Source organism: Narcine bancroftii, chromosome 13 (genome assembly GCF_036971445.1).
Source record: "Narcine bancroftii isolate sNarBan1 chromosome 13, sNarBan1.hap1, whole genome shotgun sequence".
Lineage (NCBI taxonomy): Eukaryota > Metazoa > Chordata > Chondrichthyes > Torpediniformes > Narcinidae > Narcine > Narcine bancroftii.
Genome location: NC_091481.1, coordinates 71,314,599 through 71,333,560, shown reverse-complemented (window position 1 = coordinate 71,333,560; position 18,962 = coordinate 71,314,599). Strand labels below are relative to the sequence as shown.

Sequence of the window (18,962 nt, the reverse complement as noted above, 5' to 3'; positions counted from 1 at the left end):
CCTGCCACTGCCGAACCTAACTTAAGCGTAGTTATGGTTTGCATGAAGGAGGAAAACCTGCTCTACCAGGGCTTCGGCTTGTGTGTCCGTACATGCTTACACAGAAGCACTGGACCCGGGGATGTGAGCCATGCTGGGAGTGACATTCCAGTCGCCGACCTCCTGGGGAACCATTATATTAACCGAGCAGCGCCCGAGAACAGGTGTTTGTGAGGGATCTCGTTGGTAGCCGTGCACAGCAGTGACTGAATGGCATGGAGTGCCTCGGGCTGGGCATCCTGCCAGTACTTAACGGCCCACCCTTTTGACCTGAGAACTAGGAGGACTGCCTTCCAGACCACCCCATTCTCATGTTCCATTTGCCCATTGCCTCTCAGGTTATTACTTGTCGTGCGACTGGTCGTGATACCCCACGCTGTCAGGTACTGGTGCAGCTCATCGCTCATGAAACTAGAACCCCGGTCGCTGTGGATGAAGGCAGGGTAGCTAAACATGGTGAAAATCTGCCCCAAGGCCCTGATGACGGTGGCTATGGAGGTGTCCAGACAAGGGATGCCTAAAGGGAAGAGTGTACTCGTCCACTACCGTGAGGAAGTAGATGTTTCAGTTCGTGTAAGGCAGGGGCCCTTTGAAGTCCACGCCGAGACTCTCGCAAAGCCGAGTAGCCTTTACAACGTGGGCCTGGGGGGGAGGGGGGAGCGGAAGAAGCGGGCTTTACACTCCGCACAGACCCAACAGGCCTCGGTCATGTCCCTGATGGTGTACGGCAGATTTCTGGACTTAACAAAATGGTACAACCGGGTGACGCCTGGATGGCAGAGGGACTCATGAAATGCCTGCAACCTGTTATTATGCATAGACGCGCAGGTGCAAGAGAGGGCATCAAGGGAGTCGTTAAACTTCCCGGGGTGATACTGGATGTCGTAGCTGTAGATTGCCAGCTTGACTCTCCAGCGCAGGATCTTGCGTTCTTGATCTTGCTCTTGTGGGAAGTGTTAAACATGAACGCCACAGCTCTCTGGTCCGTGAGGAGCGTGAATCTCCTGCTGGTCAGGAAGTGGCGCCAGTGGTGGACCGCTTCCACAATCGCCTGGGCCTCCTTTTCAATGGCGGAGTGGCCTAGCTCGGAGCCGTGGAGGGTCCTGGAGAAGAAGGTGCTGGGGTGCCCCCCCCTTGGTTGAGGGTAGCAGCGAGGGCCACCTCGGAGGCATCGCTCTCCACCTGGAAGGGGAAGTCCTCATCCACAGCCTGCATTGTGGCATCCGTGATGTCTTGCCTGAAGCGGGTGAAGGCTGCCTGCACCTCAGGTAGGAGGGGAAAGTTGTGGCTTGTGCCAGTGGGTGGACCTTGTCCGAGATGCGAAGGACCCACTGCGAGTAATAGGAGAACAAGCCCAGGCACCTGCGGAGGGCCTTTAGTATGGGGGGGGAGGGAGAGATAACTCCATTAATGGGGGCATCCTTTCCAGATCTGGGCTGACAACTCCATGGGCCACGATGTACCCCAGGATGGCAAGGCAGGTGGTGCTGAACACACACTTCTCCTTGTTGTAAGTGAGGTTCAGCTCCGTGGCCGTCTGGAGGAATTTTTCCAGGTTAGCATCGTGGTCCTGTTGGTTACGGCCGCAGATAATGACGTTATCCAGATATGGGAACGTTGCCTTCAGCTTGTGCCTGTCTACCATGCGATCCATCTCTCTCTGGAAGACGGAAACCCCATTCATGACTCCAAAAGGAACTCAACGATACTGGTACAGGCACCCGTCCGCCTCAAAGGGGTGTATGGCTTGACCTTCGGGTGGATAGGGATTTGGTGATACGCCAACTTCAGGCTAATCATGGAGAAAACCCGGTAGCGGTCTGTCTCATTGACCATGTCATCAATCCTTGGCAGGAGGGTAGGCATCCAGCTGGGTGTACCGATGAATGGTCTGGCTGTAATCCACGACCATCCTCGGCTTAATTCCCCCTTTGACCACCAGGACTTGGGCTCTCCAAGGGCTGTTACTGGGGTCTATAATGCCTTCCACCAGGAGGTGCCGCACCTCCGCCTTGATGAAGTCCCTGTCTGCAGCTCAATAGCGCCTACTTCTGGCGGCGATCGGCTTGCAGCCTAGCACAAGATGTGTAAAGAGTGCCGGTGGGGTGATGCGCAGTGTGGAGAGGCCACAGGTTGGCTGGGGCTGGTGTGCGGCGCAATGCGAGTGAAGGTTGGGGCCCCCCGAAGGAAAGGGTGACACTCTGCAGGTGGAACTGGAAATCCAAGACCAGAAGGAGTGGTGCGCAGAGTTTGGGCATGATCAGGAGCCTGAATCTTGTGTAAGTCTCCTCTCCCATCATTATATTGACCGAGCAGCGCCCGAGGGTATCAACAGTCTTATCCTTGGTGGCAAGGACGATCGAGCAGGTGGTGGGTTGGACCTTTAACCTTAGGGAGTGGACCAAACTTGGGTAAATGAAGCTCTCAGTGCTGCAACTGTCCAACAGGCACTTTGTTACCTGCCCGTTGACTCGCATGTCCATCATCGAGTGCCCGAGATCGTGATGGATGTCCCTGGTCAGTGTGGTGGCAGCCAGGACCATCTCGGAGTTGTCGCTATCCAGAGGGATGGGGAGCGTCGATAAGGAGGTCTGGTCATCGCCCGTGTTGACCATGTCGACATCGCTCGTGAGGTGCAGTGAGCAGTAGCCGATGGCCTCTGTAGGCGTGGGGAGCATCAGTAGGGAGGCCTGGTCATCGCCCGTGTTTACCATGTTGCCGTCAGTCACTGGGTGCGGCTTGCGGCAGCTGATGGCACCCGGTAGGGCAGCCTGGTCATTGCCCTTGTTGACCACGTCATTCTCAACATCGTCGGGGGCCCTCCATGTTGGGCGCTGCCTGGCCCAAGATGGTGGTGGCACGTGGGGAGCTGCTGCATGGCTGGGCTCCTTCCTCAGCCGGGGGAAGTGACGTCATCACGGCCAGCAGGAGTGATATTGTTACGTCAGCCGGAAGCGACGTCACGCCATGAGTTGGAAGTGACATCACTGTAGTTCTCAGCGAGGGTCGTGGCTGCTGCAGATGCTCGTGGCACTTGCTGTGACAGTTGCTGGCGGGGCTGGATATTGCACGGTCGAAGTTGGCGAAGGGGGAAGTCGTCGCGAGGACAATGGCGCCACTTGGCACACACATATAGGGGCGTCTGCGGGGGATTTAGGGAGGTCACAGAGGGTCGCTGAGCTGCTGGCAGGTTTAGAGTGGCACACTTTTGCAAAGTGACCTTTCTTGCCACATCGGGAACAATACTGGTTCCTAGCTGGGGAGTTTTGGTGTGATCGTCCATCTGACCCACATCAGGACCCATAGTACTTACAGGGGCGCTGGGCACCTGCCGCAGCGATGTTTTCCTCCCCAGCTCGGCCTGGGGCTGCAGCTGCAGTGCAAGAGGGCCATGAGGGAGCCTGGGGGAACCTGGAATCGAAGGCTTCGACGTGCAGGGCTGCTGCTTCCAGGGTTTGGACCACTTCCACATTCCTGGTTAGGGCATAGATGTCATCTTCCAGCAGCTTCTGCTGGATGGCCCTCGAGCATAGCCCTTGGACGAAGGCGTCCCGGATCAGCCTCTCGTCCTCCTCTATGCCTACCTCAGGTTCAGCCAGACACGGTCGTGCCAACTTTCGCAAGTGTCCCAGGTAAGACTCAGCCGTCTCCCCGGGTTGCTGGGCTCGGGTGTTGAGGAGGTACCTTGCACAGACCACATTCATAGGGGGCTTGTACAAGTTCTTGAGAGTGTCCATTGTGCTCTTGTATGTGGAGCAGCCTTTGGTTACCTGGAAGGTGCAGGGACCCATCTTTGACCGGAGTAGGACCAACCTATTCCGATCGGAGTCCAGGATGTCGCCCTCGTGTGCTTCGATGATTGCCTCGACCGCGTGCTGCCAGATCTCGAAGCGTGTCTGTGCTTCCATGTGGCGTGGTTGACCTCGAGGTTCCCTGTGCTCAGGAGTTTTTCCATGGCAGTTGTGGGAAAATTTTGTGGATTAAATTGTGGTGCGCTGTTAGACAGAATCAGACACACACAAGGTAAAGACTGTACAACAGGCTTTAATCCACAAAGACTTCCACAGAGTCAGGCTGGTTGTGGCTGCAGCAACTCAGTGTGAGGCCTCGGGAGGCTGGCGCAGGCTTATATCTCGGAGGGTGATTGACACCCGACCGGGTGGGGCTTGATCCATTCAGGCTGTGAGAGATTATAGCAAGTAGATAGATTTAGCAAGTCCTGGGGGTAGAGATTTATGAATAAGAACAAAAACATGACACTTCCTGGTAAACAAGTATACACACAGAAAGGCACACAAACTGCACGTGGGCAGAATTACCTAATGCCAAACCAATCCAGGAGCACAGAAGAATGTTAAGGGGGGGGGGGGGTACCTCTGTACTGAAATAGAATGTATAAAAAGTTGGGTAAGCCCCAGTACGTGTGTGTATTCCCAGGGTAAGGGGAAGCACCCAACTTTGCACTGTTGTAAAATAAATGTTCTTTGTTCTCAATTTTTGTCTCAAGTGAAATCTGTGAAAGCACCTCTGCTTCTCACAAGGCCAACTGATTGACAGCCGGCCAGGTGTTGTCCTGTCCCCTTACACTCCTGCAGGTACAGAGGTTTCCCCCTGAAGTAGGCCAGTGGTGTACCAGCACAGCTCGACCACAAACTGCTCTAAAAAGCCACCTTGTAGGCATTACTCAAATTCTTTATCTTGGGATCTAGTGCCAATTCGATTTCTAGTCTACTTGAATATTGAAGTCTCCCATAAGCACTGTTCTAATTTGCATCTTACATTCTGGCTACTATTTGGAGGCCTGAATGCAACTCCCATCAGGGTCTTTTTACCCTTGCATTTTCTTAATTCTACCTAATAGGATTCCACATCCTCTGATCCCATGTACTTTATAACTAAGGATTTGATTTTTTTTACAAAACAGAGCCACCCAAACTTTTCTGGCCATCAATCTGTCCTTTCGATAGGATATGTATCCTTAGATGTTTAGCTGCATAAAATTGCATTAAAGAGAAATGTATGAATATTTAAACAATTTATAAATTCCATCTCTCTCTCTTTGGCTTGGCTTCGCGGACGAAGATTTATGGAGGGGGTAAAATGTCCACGTCAGCTGCAGGCTCGTTGGTGGCTGACAAGTCTGATGCGGGACAGGCAGACACGGTTGCAGCGGTTGCAGGGGAAAATTGGTTGGTTGGGGTTGGGTGTTGGGTTTTTCCTCCTTTGCCTTTTGTCAGTGAGATGGGCTCTGCGGTCTTCTTCAAAGGAGGTTGCTGCCCGCCAAACTGTGAGGCGCCAAGATGCACGGTTTGAGGCGATATCAGCCCACTGGCGGTGGTCAATGTGGCAGGCACCAAGAGATTTCTTTAGGCAGTCCTTGTACCTTTTCTTTGGTGCACCTCTGTCACGGTGGCCAGTGGAGAGCTCGCCATATAACACGATCTTGGGAAGGCGATGGTCCTCCATTCTGGAGACGTGACCCACCCAGCGCAGCTGGATCTTCAGCAGCGTGGACTCGATGCTGTCGACCTCTGCCATCTCGAGTACCTCGACGTTAGGGATGAAAGCGCTCCAATGGATGTTGAGGATGGAGCGGAGACAACGCTGGTGGAAGCGTTCTAGGGGCCGTAGGTGATGCCGGTAGAGGACCCATGATTCGGAGCCGAACAGGAGTGTGGGTATGACAACGGCTCTGTATACGCTTATCTTTGTGAGGTTTTTCAGTTGATTGTTTTTCCAGACTCTTTTGTGTAGTCTTCCAAAGGCGCTATTTGCCTTGGCGAGTCTGTTGTCTATCTCATTGTCGATCCTTGCATCTGATGAAATGGTGCAGCCGAGATAGGTAAACTGGTTGACCGTTTTGAGTTTTGTGTGCCCGATGGAGATGTGGGGGGGCTGGTAGTCATGGTGGGGAGCTGGCTGATGGAGGACCTCAGTTTTCTTCAGGCTGACTTCCAGGCCAAACATTTTGGCAGTTTCCGCAAAGCAGGACGTCAAGCGCTGAAGAGCTGGCTCTGAATTCCATCTATTGTTCTCTTAAATGATCTGACATCTGATGTTAAAGGGCTATAATTCTGTGTCCTTGGACAACAGTGAGATATGGAGATTTAATGTGAAACAGCTCCTTTTAATACAGGACACACATTTACTTTTTATGTAATTTCATAAAATTACTGACATGCTTCGGCTCAGTGAACTACCTTTTAATCCACTTTCGTGTCTCACTAATTTTTTTTCTAGCCTATTTTCTAATTTTCAAAATCCATTTGCATTTTTCCATGAATTGTTGATTCTTAATGCTCCTTCTTTGTGATTATTAAAGATCAAAGAGTTTGTTGGTAGTGTGGCGGCTCACCATGAGGCAGGCAAACCAGCCCCACTTGTAAGCCATGCCGTGGGGCAGCTGGCCAAAATGGCGCCATCAGGGGTGTTCCCTTCCTCCCAGCACGGGGCTCAGAAACATGCGCTGGGGGACCAAGTGACGTCAGTGCCCTCCAGCGCGTTTCTCAGCCAGGTCCGGGCTGGGAGTACAAGTACATCCCAGCAGCCTGCAATAAACAAGTCTGCTCATTTAGCTCAACCCGTCTGGTTGTGTGTGTGTGTATTATTGCAGGAGCAGTGTAGCTGCCACTACAATTGGTAACACCGACTGGTTCAAATGTCTTTGAACCCATCATGAGCGAGCCTGGGTTCAGCATTATAGCCGTGAAACTGCCCGAATTCTGGGTTCAGGAACTGGAGACGTGGTTCGGCCTCGCGGAGGCTCAGTTTCACCTCTGCCAGGTTTCGTTCGACATGACCAAATTCTACCATGTGGTCGCTGCCCTGGATCAGGCCACCGCCAGACGCGTGCTACACCTTGTTCAGCACCCAACCGCCGAAGACAAATACAAGACCATCAAGCGAGTGCTTACTGGATCCCTCAGACTATCCAGACATCAGCGTGCCGCTCGGATGCTGCACCTCGACGCCCTGGGGGACAGATCCCCGATGGAGCTGATGGACGAGATGTTCGTGCTCATCATGGGTGAGCACACCAACTGCCCACTCTTTGAGCGCATTTTCCTCAACCATATGGCCGGGGACATCCGGCCGCTGCTGGTCCAGGAGAGCTTCACCGACTCGTGGAAGGTTGCTCAGAAGGCCCAAGAGCTATGGCTCGCACGATTCCCGGAGGGCTCAGCGGTCCAGCAGGTCACGACCATGCCAAGCCCATCCCTAGCGCTGCGGTAGAGTATTTGGCCCCTGCAGGGGCCCCCAAGAGCATAGCCAAGACCATAGCATCCGCTCCAGGCCTCTGCTTCTACCACCAGCACTGGGGAGCCAAGGCTCAGAAGTGTCGAGAGCCCTGCTCGTTCCAGGGAAACGACCAGGCAGGCTGCTGTTAATGGCTGCGGTGGCTGGCCAAGGACACAGCTCCTTTACCTGTGAGACTCAGTCAGCGGCTGGCTGTTCCTCATTGACACTGGAGCCCAGATCAGCATCATCCCGGCCACAGCCGTCGAGTCCAGGAACCGACCTCGTGAACATCCCTTCCGTTCAGCCAACGCAACAGCAATCTGGACGTATGGAGACCAGACAGTTCACTTCCAGATCAGCCAATGAAATTTCGCGTGGAGGTTCACCATCTTGTCCCTCCTGACTGCCATCCTGGGTGCAGACTTCCTCCTCGCACATGGGCTTCTGGTGGACATTCAAGGTAGGCACCTGGTGGACGCCCATACCTTCTAGGCCGTTTAACTTGATGCCTCCCGCTCTGAGCAACCGCAGATGGCCATGATCAGCATGCCCAGAGATGAGTTCAAGAGAATCCTGGACTAGTTCCCGACATTCCTCAAGCCACAGTTCTCCGCTGCCTCGGCGCGCCATGGAGTGTTGCACCACATCCCCACCCAGGGCCCACCGGTTCACACCAAGGCACGCTGGCTCCCACCTGACAAGCTCCAGGTGGCGAATGAGGAGTTTTGGCACCTGTTGGAACTGGGGATCATTCGCCGCTCCACCTGGTCCCGAAAGCCTCCAGCGGCTGGCGTCCCAGCGGAGACTATCAACGGCTCAATGAGATAACAGTTCCTGACCGTTACCCCATCCCTCACATCCAAGACTTTACAGCTAACCTGCACGGTGCGAGGGTTTTCTCCAAGTTTGACCTGGTGCGCGGATATCACCAGATCCCGGTGCACCGAGGACATATCCAAGACGGCCATCATCATCCCCTTTGGCTTGTTCGAATTCCTACGCATGCTGTTCAGGCTCAAGAACACCGCTCAGACCTTCAAACGCCTCATGGACTCTATGGGCAGGGACTTGGATTTCGTCTTTATTTATTTGGACGACATCCTCGTCACCAGCAAGGAGCAGGCGCAATACAAGGCCCACCTACGTGCCCTTTTCTCCTGGCTGGCTGATTTTGGCCTTACCATCAACCCGGCCAAGTGTCAGTTCAGGAAAGAGTCCATGCAATTCCTGGGCCATACCATCACTGCTGAAGGAGCCATGCCCGCCCCTGCAAAGGTCGCCGCTATCAGGGAGTTCCCACATCAGGACAGCCTCTAGGGGGTGCAGGAGTTCGTGGGTATGGTCAACTTTTACAACCGCTTCATCCCGGGAACTGCGTGCATCATGCAGCCACTATTTGGCCTCATTGGAGCTAAGCACAAAATGCTCGCTTGGAACCCAGAAGCCTGCACCGCATTCGAGCCCACCAAGGACGCCCTTGCGAAGGCCACCATGCTCGCCCACCCACACATCAACCTGCATATGGCACTCTGTCGATGCCTCTGCCACAGCCGTCGGTGCCTTCCTGGAGCAGCAGGTGAATGAACATTGGAAGCCGCTGGCATTCTTCAGCCACCTGCTCCACCCGCCGAAACGCAAGTATAGTGCCTTCGACCGCGAGTTACTGGGCATGTACCTGGCAGTGCGGCATTTCCGCTATATTTTTGAAGGGAGGACTTTTACTATCTTCACCGACCACAAATCCCTCACTCAGGCTCGCGATGGCAAAGGATCCCTGGTTGGCTTGCCAGCAGCGTCACCTCTCTTTCGTGTCGGAGTTTACCACTGACATTCGGCACAAGGGGAGGGGGCGAAGAAAAATATGGTTGCCAATACTCACTCGCGACCGGCTGTCTGCGCGCTGACGCCCGGCCTCGACTTCAACCAGCTCGCCCGGGACTATAAGTCTGATGAGGAGACGAGGGCCTTCAAGACCGCCATCATGGGCCTGCGGTTCAGAGAGCTCCTGACTCCGAGCGGCGAGGGTACCATCCTGTGCAATATCTCCATGGGCACTCCACGACCAGTGGTTCCCCAGGAAGTCTTCTGTCACATCCACGACCTTTCACATCAGTCCATCAGGTCCATGGGTTAGGGTTAGGGTTAACCTGACGGCTGGGCCAGAACATGCACCCATTGCCAGACGTCCAAGGTGCACAGGCACACCATGGCACCCCTACAGGAGTTCGAGCACGTCCGGGAACAGTTCAGCCACATTCATGTGGACATTGTCGGGCCCTTACCCGTTTCCTGGGGCAACCGTTACCTGTTTACGATGGTGGATCGCACCACTCGCTGGCCTGAGGCGATCCCGATGCCAGACGCCTCCACTGATTCCTGCTCCTGGGCTCTGTTGCATAGTTGGGTCACCCAGTTCGGCGTCCCGGGTCACCTCACCAGTGATCGGGGTGCCCAGTTCACTCTGGGCACAGCTCGCCAACAGGTTGGGGATCCAGCTACACTGCACCATGACCTACCACCCGCAGGCTAATGGTCTGGTCGAACGTCTGTACTGCCACCTTAAGTTGGCACTCATGGCCTGCCTCACCAGTCCCGAATGGGTGGACGAGCTGCCTTGGGTGCTCCTGGGCATCCGCTCCACTCCCAAGGAAGATCTGCAGGCGTCATCTACTGAGCTGGTCTACAGTGAGTCGTTGGCACTACCAGGTGAGTTCGTCAACGCACCTCACAATCCCCAGGAGTCGCCACACAAACTACTTCCTCACCTCAGGGCACGCTTGGACACTTTCGAACCCCCACCGCTGCCCAGGCATGGCACCCGCCCGTCTCACGTTCCCGGCGAACTGCTTTCTGCGGAGTAAGTTTTCGTTCGGCAGGACCGTACCTCTGCAGTGACCGTACGAGGGGCTGTACAGAGTTGTACAGCATTCCAGCTCCACGTTCACTCTGGACATTGGCGGCAGGTGGGAGCTGTTTACCGTGGACAGGCTAAAGCCAGCACACCTCGATCCCACCGAGCCCGTAGTCGTAGCCCAGCCCAAGAAGTGAGGCCGCCCGGCGAAAAAAGACATTGGCGCCAGTTCTTGGGGGGGGGGGGGTTGTGTGGTGGCTCATCACTAGGCATGCGAACTGGCCCCACTTGTAAGCCACACAGCAGGGCAGCCGGCCAAAATGGCGCTGTTGGGGGTGTTCCCTTCCTCCCAGCACGGGCCTCAGAAGCCCGCACTGGGGGACCACATGACACCCAGGTGACGTCATTGCCCTCCAGCACGTTTCTCTGCCAGGTCTGGGCTGGGAGTAGAAGTACAGCCCAGAAGCCTGCAATAAACTAGTCTGCTCACTGAGCTCAACCCGTCTGGTTGTGTGTGTTCTTTCAGGAGCCGCTATAGTAACTTCTGGGATGGTCCTTCCCAAGGACCATCGCCTTCCCAAGATCGTGTTATATGGCGAGCTCTCCACTGGCCACCGTGACAGAGGTGCACCAAAGAAAAGGTACAAGGACTGCCTAAAGAAATCTCTTGGTGCCTGCCACATTGACCACCGCCAGTGGGCTGATATCGCCTCAAACCGTGCATCTTGGCGCCTCACAGTTTGGCGGGCAGCAACCTCCTTTGAAGAAGACCGCAGAGCCCACCTCACTGACAAAAGGCAAAGGAGTAAAAACCCAACACCCAACCCCAACCAACCAATTTTCCCCTGCAGCCGCTGCAACCGTGTCTGCCTGTCCCGCATCGGACTTGTCAGCCACCAACGAGCCTGCAGCTGACATGAACATTTTACCCCCTCCATAAATCTTCGTCCGCGAAGCCAAGCCAAAGAAATAGTAACTTCTTTCCAAACATTCACACAGGCTAATGAATTGTTCAATCTCCAGGAGAAGCAATTTCCGAATGTTTTATTTAAATTGATGAGCATGCACATTTTGCCTTTAGTCCTTAAATATTACTTTTTTTATGGAATAAAAATGCAGAAATCTGACAATTTGCAATAATTTGGTACCATTAATATGACACGTTCCAGGTGCTTTTTGAAATTAAATGAAACAATGAATCATTGAAAAGATCTTTGGTTAGATGATCAATTGTATTGGCAAATATGTTAATTTTACAGAGTGACTAAGAGAGCCTGAGAGACTGAGGAAATTTCAGAATTTGAGAAACATCTAGCTAATGACTGTACAACAGGCCAGATTTAAGTGAGCATGGAGAACTTAGAAAAGTTTAGGACTGCAAGAGATCACAGGAAAGAAGCAACCTTTTACAACTTTTCGCAGGACACTAGCTGGTTTTGAAATTCCTCAGAGCTAGACATTTTTCTCATTGATCATTGTCTGGTTTTGAACCCTGATAGCAAGTGCCACCGTGTATTTTAATATGGAAGTTAGAGGCAGGTAGGGTTCTCTACTCAACTAATTAGAACCAATCCAGGAACCCAGACCATTTAACTCTTCTTTAGCTTCAACATGCTTCTCTTTGCTTTAGTCAGTATCTTTTACTATGTACTTCAGCATCCTGAAACATGAACACAAGCAGGAGCAGGAATTGGTCATCATTAAGATTATGGCAGATTTAGCCATGGTATCTGCTCCACTTAGCCACCCATTTAAAGTTCAGATTTATTGTCTGAGTTCATACACACCACAGACATCCTGCCAATTCCTTTTCCAGCAGGCCATGCAAAATTTGGTTTAAATCTCATTGGGGGACTGTAAACAAGAGGAGGTTGATTAAAGAGGACTTGGTGCTCCTTTAAATTACTCTAGTGTCCAATTAGCTGTAGCCAATAAAAGGTAAGATCAGGGGAAGTGGCCCATTGGAGGAATGGGTCTTTGATTCGAGAAATTTCAGTGAGCAAAGACTTAGGTGGATGTGTAAGAATTGAGGCAAGACAAGGAAAGGTTTTTCTAACTCTTTCCTTTTTAATAGACAGTGGGAATGGCAGTCAGGTCAGGGACATACTCCTCTTGCAGAACGTGGTTAGTCAAGGAAGCCAACGGTATCCCTGATGATTTCATCTGCGAGAAGTACATCCAACTGCAGCTCCTTATAAACTGTGTTAGAGAATTGGAGGTGGAGGTAGATGAACTCTGGATCATTTGGGAGGCCGAGAGGGTGATAAACAGGAGTTACAGGTATGCAATTACAGCTGAGAAGCAGGAATAAGGTAGCTGTATGACAGTTAGGAGAGAGAAAGGGAATAGGTAAGTAGTGCAAGGTACCCCTGTGGCCATTCCCCTGAGCAACAAGTGTACCCCTTTGGATGCTGCTGAGGGGAATGACTTACCTGGGCCAGGCAGCAGCCAGCCAGACCAACAGCACAGTGGTCGGCGCAGAGCCTCAGAAGGAAAGGGTGAAGGCAGGTAGAGTGATAGTTGCAGGGAAATCGAAAATCAGGAACAGATAGGAGGTTCTCCGGCCACAAAAGAGACTCCACGATAATGTGTTGCCTCCCAGGTAATCGGCCCCAGGATGTCTCTAAGCTGGTGCAAAATATTCTCAAGGGGAAGGGTGATCAGCCAGAGGTTGTAGTACATATTGGTACCAATGACATTTGCAGAAGTGGGATAGGGATGCAGCCAGTAGGATGTGGCAATGCAACAGGGACAGAGTCAAAAAAGTAACAAATAAATGGCAGAAGGTTTTGTATTTAAATGCATGCAGCACAAGAAGTACAGTGGATGACCTTGTAGTACAGCTACACATTGGTAGGTATGATATTGGGGTCATCATGGAGTTGTGGCTAAAGGAAGGATGTCACTGGGAGCTTAATGTCCAAGGATACATAGTGTATCGCAAGGACAGGCAGGTGAGCAGAGGGGGTAGCATAGCTCTGTTAGTGAGGAAAAACTTTAAGTGGCATAGGATCAGAAGATAGAGCATCATTTTGGGTTAAGAAATGGCAAGGGTAAAGACATTGTTGCCAGTTATATGCAGACCTCCAAACAGTAGCTGGGATGTGGACAATAAATTACAACAGCAAATAGAGAAGGTGTGTCAGGGGGGCAATGTTATGATAGTCATGGGATATTTTAACATACAAGTAAATTGGGAAAACCAGGTTGGGACAGGATCTCAAGAGAAAATTTGTAGAAAGCTTCAAAGATGGCTTTTTAGAGCATCTTATTGATGAGCCCACTAGGAGGTCAGCTGTACTGGATTTGTGGTGTGTAATTCACCAGAAATGAATAGACAGCTTAGAGTGAAGGAACTGTTAGGGGGCAGTGATCTCAATATGATTGAGTTCCATTTGAGATTTAACAAGCAGAAACTAAAGTCAGATGTGCCGGTATTTCAGCGGAGCAAAGAGGATTACAATAGCATGAGAGAGGAACTGGCCGAAGTAGATTGGAAGGAGGCACTAGGGACGATAGCTGAGCAGCAATGGATGGAGTTTCTGCAAGAAGAGAGGAAGGTGCACGATAAATATATACAAAAAAAGGAATATCCAAATGGAAAAATATCAAAACTATGGCTGACAAGGAAATCAAAGCCAATATAAAAGCAAAAGAGAGAATAAAAGGAAGCAACCATTAGTGGGAAGTGTTTAACATTTTCAAAAGTTAACTAAAAATTCTCATAAGAAGGGAAAAGATGAAGTTTGAAAGTAGGCTAGCAAATAATATCAAAGAGAATATCAAAAGTTAAATGAATGGAATCGAACAATATCGGACAAATGCTTCTGTTGTAAACAAGAAATTGGAGCAATATTACTCGCAATTTGGACGTACAAAAGTGAAAACTTTTTGGGAGGATTTAAACTTTATATTAAATAGAATTACAAAAAATAAGATACCAAAAGATCCAGAAATCTTCCTGTTAAACAATATAAAAGACAAAGAATTAGGCCTAAAATTAGACGGCTCAAAAAAAATTTGTTATGATTATGCTTGCAGCAGCAAAAAAAGTGCATAATGATAACTTGGAAAACGGAGGTAACCTTAAAAATACAACAATGGTTCATAGAAATGAACAAGTGTATTCCATTAGAAAAAATTACCGACAATCTAAAAGACAAATATGCTCTATTTGAACAATTTTGGGAACCATACATATTAGAAACCACTGATTTCAGTCCTCTATCTCTTAAAGATAGAACTATGAAAATACTTAAATATGAAATTTGGGATGACACTATTTATTTTTCTTCTTTTCTTTTGTGTTCTTCTATTGTTTATTTATTTTTCTTCTTTCTTTTATTTCTTGCTTTACATTATAGGGGCTGGGAAGGGTGGGAGGAAGGGGGAAATGAAAATGACACTGTGTATAATTTAATGATGAATATTTGTATATATTGTTATTGACATCATTCAAGGTGAAGTATTAAATAAAAAATTATAAAAAATTAAGAGGATGCAAAAAGCTTTTTCAAGTACCGGTATATAAAGAGTTAAAGAGAGTCCTGAGTAGATTTAGGACCATGAGAAAATTATGCTGGAGAAATAATAATAAGAGACAAGGAGATGACAGAGTATTGCAAAAAAGTATTTTGCATCAGTCTTCACTGTGTAAAACATTAGCAGTGTGTCAGATGACGAAAGGTATCAAGGAAGGGAAGTGAGTGTATTTACTATTTCAAGGGAGAAGCTGCTCAGAAAGTTGAATGGTCTAAGAGTCGATAAATCTCCTGGACCAGATGGATTACACCCTCAGGTCCTGAAAGAACTGGTGGTAGAGTTTGTGGAGGTATTGGTAATGATCTTTCACGCATCAATAGATTCTGGTATGGTCTCAGAGGACTGGAAAATCACAAAGGTACCCCACTATTCAAGAAGGGAGAGAAGCGGAGGAGTCACGTGATGGAGTAGTGGCTGGTCGGGAAAACCAGCCCTCTCCAGGAAAACAGGAAAAAAGTTAGAAAAAGACAAACCACAACAAAAATAAAATAGAAGAAGATAAAGTTACAGAGAAGAGAAGGAGGATGGCATCCAAGAAGGAGAAAATAAAAACAACTGGAATAAAAGAAGTAAAAAGTCATTGAAGAAGAAAGAAAGCGGCCTTACCTCCACGAAGGAACAGGACGCTGTGGTGGCGAGGAGCGCCCGACCCCAGAGGTCAGTGCCTGCCTTGTGGAGTCACGACTCACCTGCCGGTGGGCTTCAAAAATGGCTCTCGGTGCCAAACAAAAGTGCGCAGTGCACAACCAATGGGAACAAGGAAAAAAGAGGACACCGGTGGGAGGGGGGCCAAGCAGGGGAGCAGGCAGCCGCAGTGCGAACAGCTGAGGGATGCCCGACACCAGGGCGTTCAGCTGGAAGATGAGAAAGGCAGTGACGTGGGAGACGGAGAGACGACCGGCAAGAAGATCAACGGCAGGTGGCACAACAGAGGAGTAGCCCAAGAGGGGAGGACCAGCAACAAGAGGCCCGGCAAAGAGATGCAAACAGATCCACAGGAAAAACAGAAGAGACACAGATATAAAGAAGAGAAGAAGACACAAACACAGGTACAGACACAGAAGAAGAGGAAGAAGATGACCAAAGTCTTCACAGAGAAATAGAAGGTAAAACTGATGGACAAAAAGAAATAAAAGGTAAAACTGATGAACAGAATATAGATAAAGTTTTTTTTAAAGAACAAATGAGGTCATTGAAAGAATGGTTAGCATTAGAATTTAATGCAATTAAAAGGAGAATGAAAAGAACAGAAGATAAAATGCAAAGGTTAGAACTGGTAATTTCAGAAATAGGGAAAAGAGTAGTGAATGACTTAAGAGAAAAAGTGGAAGAAAGTGACAAAAAAATTAAAGAAACACAAGAGTTGTTATCTCAGAAAATTGATATGTTGGAAAATTATAGTAGACGAAACAACATAAAAATAGTGGGCCTGAAGGAGGGTGAAGAAAGCACAGACATGAAGGAATTTATAAAAGGATGGATCCCAAAGGTCCTGGGAACGACAGAAATACAGGAAGAAATGGAAATAGAAAGGGCTCACAGAGCACTAGCTCTGAAACCACAGGCAGATCAAGTAAAATTTTTGAGATATACAACAAGAGAAAACATATTGGAATGGGCAAGGAATAAAGTTAGAGAAGACAATAAACCATTGGAATACAAGGATCAAAAAATATTTTTTTTATCCAGACACAAGTTTTGAACTCTTAAAGAGGAGGAAGGAGTTTAATACAGCGAAAACGATTTTATGGAAAAAAGCTTGCAAATCATGTTAAGACATTCAGCTGTGCTTAAAATATTTATACCCAGGGAGCAAAACAGACTGTTCTTGGATCCAGAGGAAGCGCTAGAATTCGCAGAATGTTTGCAGGACAGAAGAGATGAAGAGGTGTAGTAAGAATGAAGAATGGTGATAAAGTAAAAGATGTGAAAATAATCTATATGTAAAGAACTAAAGAGGGAAAACAGAAGGGAAGGAAGGAAGGGTGGAAAAAAGAGAGAGAGAGCTTTGTTATATGTGTTAACAAAAAGTGTTTTCTGGGGAGGGCTGGTGGGGGGGGGGCGGGAAGGGAAGAACCATCACAGCAAAATCAGTTGACGCTACGAGCAAGATCGCAATCCGAATGAAAAGGGGAGTTGTGGTTGCCCAGCAAGGGTTAAGGGGCAACTCAGAAAGGAAGGGAACTTTTGGGGTTAAGGTATTAGTGGGTGTGGGATCCGCGGGGGTACTTTATATTTTAAATGTGTTGTCGTACATTAAGTTTAATAAGAGAAAACTAAGAGATCAAAATGGGGAAAAGGGGGATGGAGGCAGCAAAGAGATGGAAAAGAAATATAAGCAAGATATAAGATGGCCTTGTTGAACTATATGATTATAAACATTAATGGAATACATAACCAAATTAAAAGGAAGAGGCTACTACATTTATTCTAAATCAGATACTAAATGGAGTTACAGAGAATAGCATGCCAGAAAGATTGGAGATATTTCTTTTGAATAATATAAGAGGTGGGGAATTGGGCCTCAAATTAGATAAAGCACAAAGGAAATTCACTGTGATGGCCTTGGCAGTAGCAAAGGAATGTGTGGTGTTGGCTTGGAAAATGGAAGAAAGCATGAGTATACAGCAGTGGTGCATGGAGATGAATAGGTGTATTCCATTGGAAAAAATAACATATAATTAAAAAAATAAGGTCGCAATGTTTGGACAAATTTGGGGGCCATACATGGAACATATCAGAGAGGGCGTAACTAGGACCTCCATCCCCTAAAATGAAAATGATAAGAAGACAAAACGACTAGATTCACTATGTAATAAGAAGAAGACGCATTTTTCTTGTTTATTTTCCTTTGTGTGAAGAGATTGTTATATGGTTTTATTGTATATCTTGGATACCAATGGGTTTTGGGGGTGGTGGGTAGAGGGGAGAGAGGGAAAGGGGTAAAAAGGGAGAAAAGGTCACTGTATAAATTTAATGAGAAATGTTTGTACATATTTTGGTTGACATGATCAGTGTGAAAATAAATAAATAAATAGATGGATAAATACACACACACACACATATATATAAATATTATATATATAATATATATATATAATAATATATATATAATAATATATAATAATATATATAATAATATATATTGTATATTACACATATATATATATATTATATATTTTATATATATATATCTATATCTTCTTCTTCTTTGGCTTGGCTTCGCGGACGAAGATTTATGGAGGGGGTAAAAGTCCACATCAGCTGCAGGCTCGTTTGTGGCTGACAAGTCCGATGCGGGACAGGCAGACACGGTTGCAGCGGCTGCAGGAGAAAATTGGTTGGTTGGGGTTGGGTGTTGGGTTTTTCCTCCTTTGCCTTTTGTCAGTGAGGTGGGCTCTGCGGTCTTCTTCAAAGGAGGTTGCTGCCCGCCAAACTGTGAGGCGCCAAGATGCACGGTTTGAGGCGTTATCAGCCCACTGGCGGTGGTCAATGGGGCAGGCACCAAGAGATTTCTTTAGGCAGTCCTTGTACCTTTTCTTTGGTGCACCTCTGTCACGGTGGCCAGTGGAGAGCTCGCCATATAACACGATCTTGGGAAGGCGATGGTCCTCCATTCTGGAGACGTGACCCATCCAGCGCAGCTGGATCTTCAGCAGCGTGGACTCGATGCTGTCGACCTCTGCCATCTCGAGTACTTCGACGTTAGGGATGAAAGCGCTCCAATGGATGTTGAGGATGGAGCGGAGACAACGCTGGTGGAAGCGTTCTAGGAGCCGTAGGTGATGCCGGTAGAGGACCCATGATTCGGAGCCGAACAGGAGTTTGGGTATGACAACGGCTCTGTATACGCTTATCTTTGTGAGGTTTTTCAGTTGGTTGTTTTTCCAGACTCTTTTGTGTAGTCTTCCAAAGGCGCTATTTACCTTGGCGAGTCTGTTGTCTATCTCATTGTCGATCCTTGCATCTGATGAAATGGTGCAGCCGAGATAGGTAAACTGGTTGACCGTTTTGAGTTTTGTGTGCCCGATGGAGATGTGGGGGGGCTGGTAGTCATGGTGGGGAGCTGGCTGATGGAGGACCTCAGTTTTCTTCAGGCTGACTTCCAGGCCAAACATTTTGGCAGTTTCCGCAAAGCAGGACGTCAAGCGCTGAAGAGCTGGCTCTGAATGGGCAACTAAAGCGGCATCGTCTGCAAAGAGTAGTTCACGGACAAGTTTCTCTTGTGTCTTGGTGTGAGCTTGCAGGCGCCTCAGATTGAAGAGACTGCCATCCGTGCGGTACCGGATGT

The 18,962-nt window shown here is 48.9% G+C and overlaps 1 protein-coding gene across 1 annotated transcript in view; it reads right to left on the bottom strand.

The window, feature by feature from the left end:
* LOC138747903 (ankyrin repeat and fibronectin type-III domain-containing protein 1-like) overlaps window positions 1-18,962 on the bottom strand; it is a 171,967-nt gene that overhangs the window by 139,900 nt on the left and 13,105 nt on the right. The window lies entirely within an intron of this gene.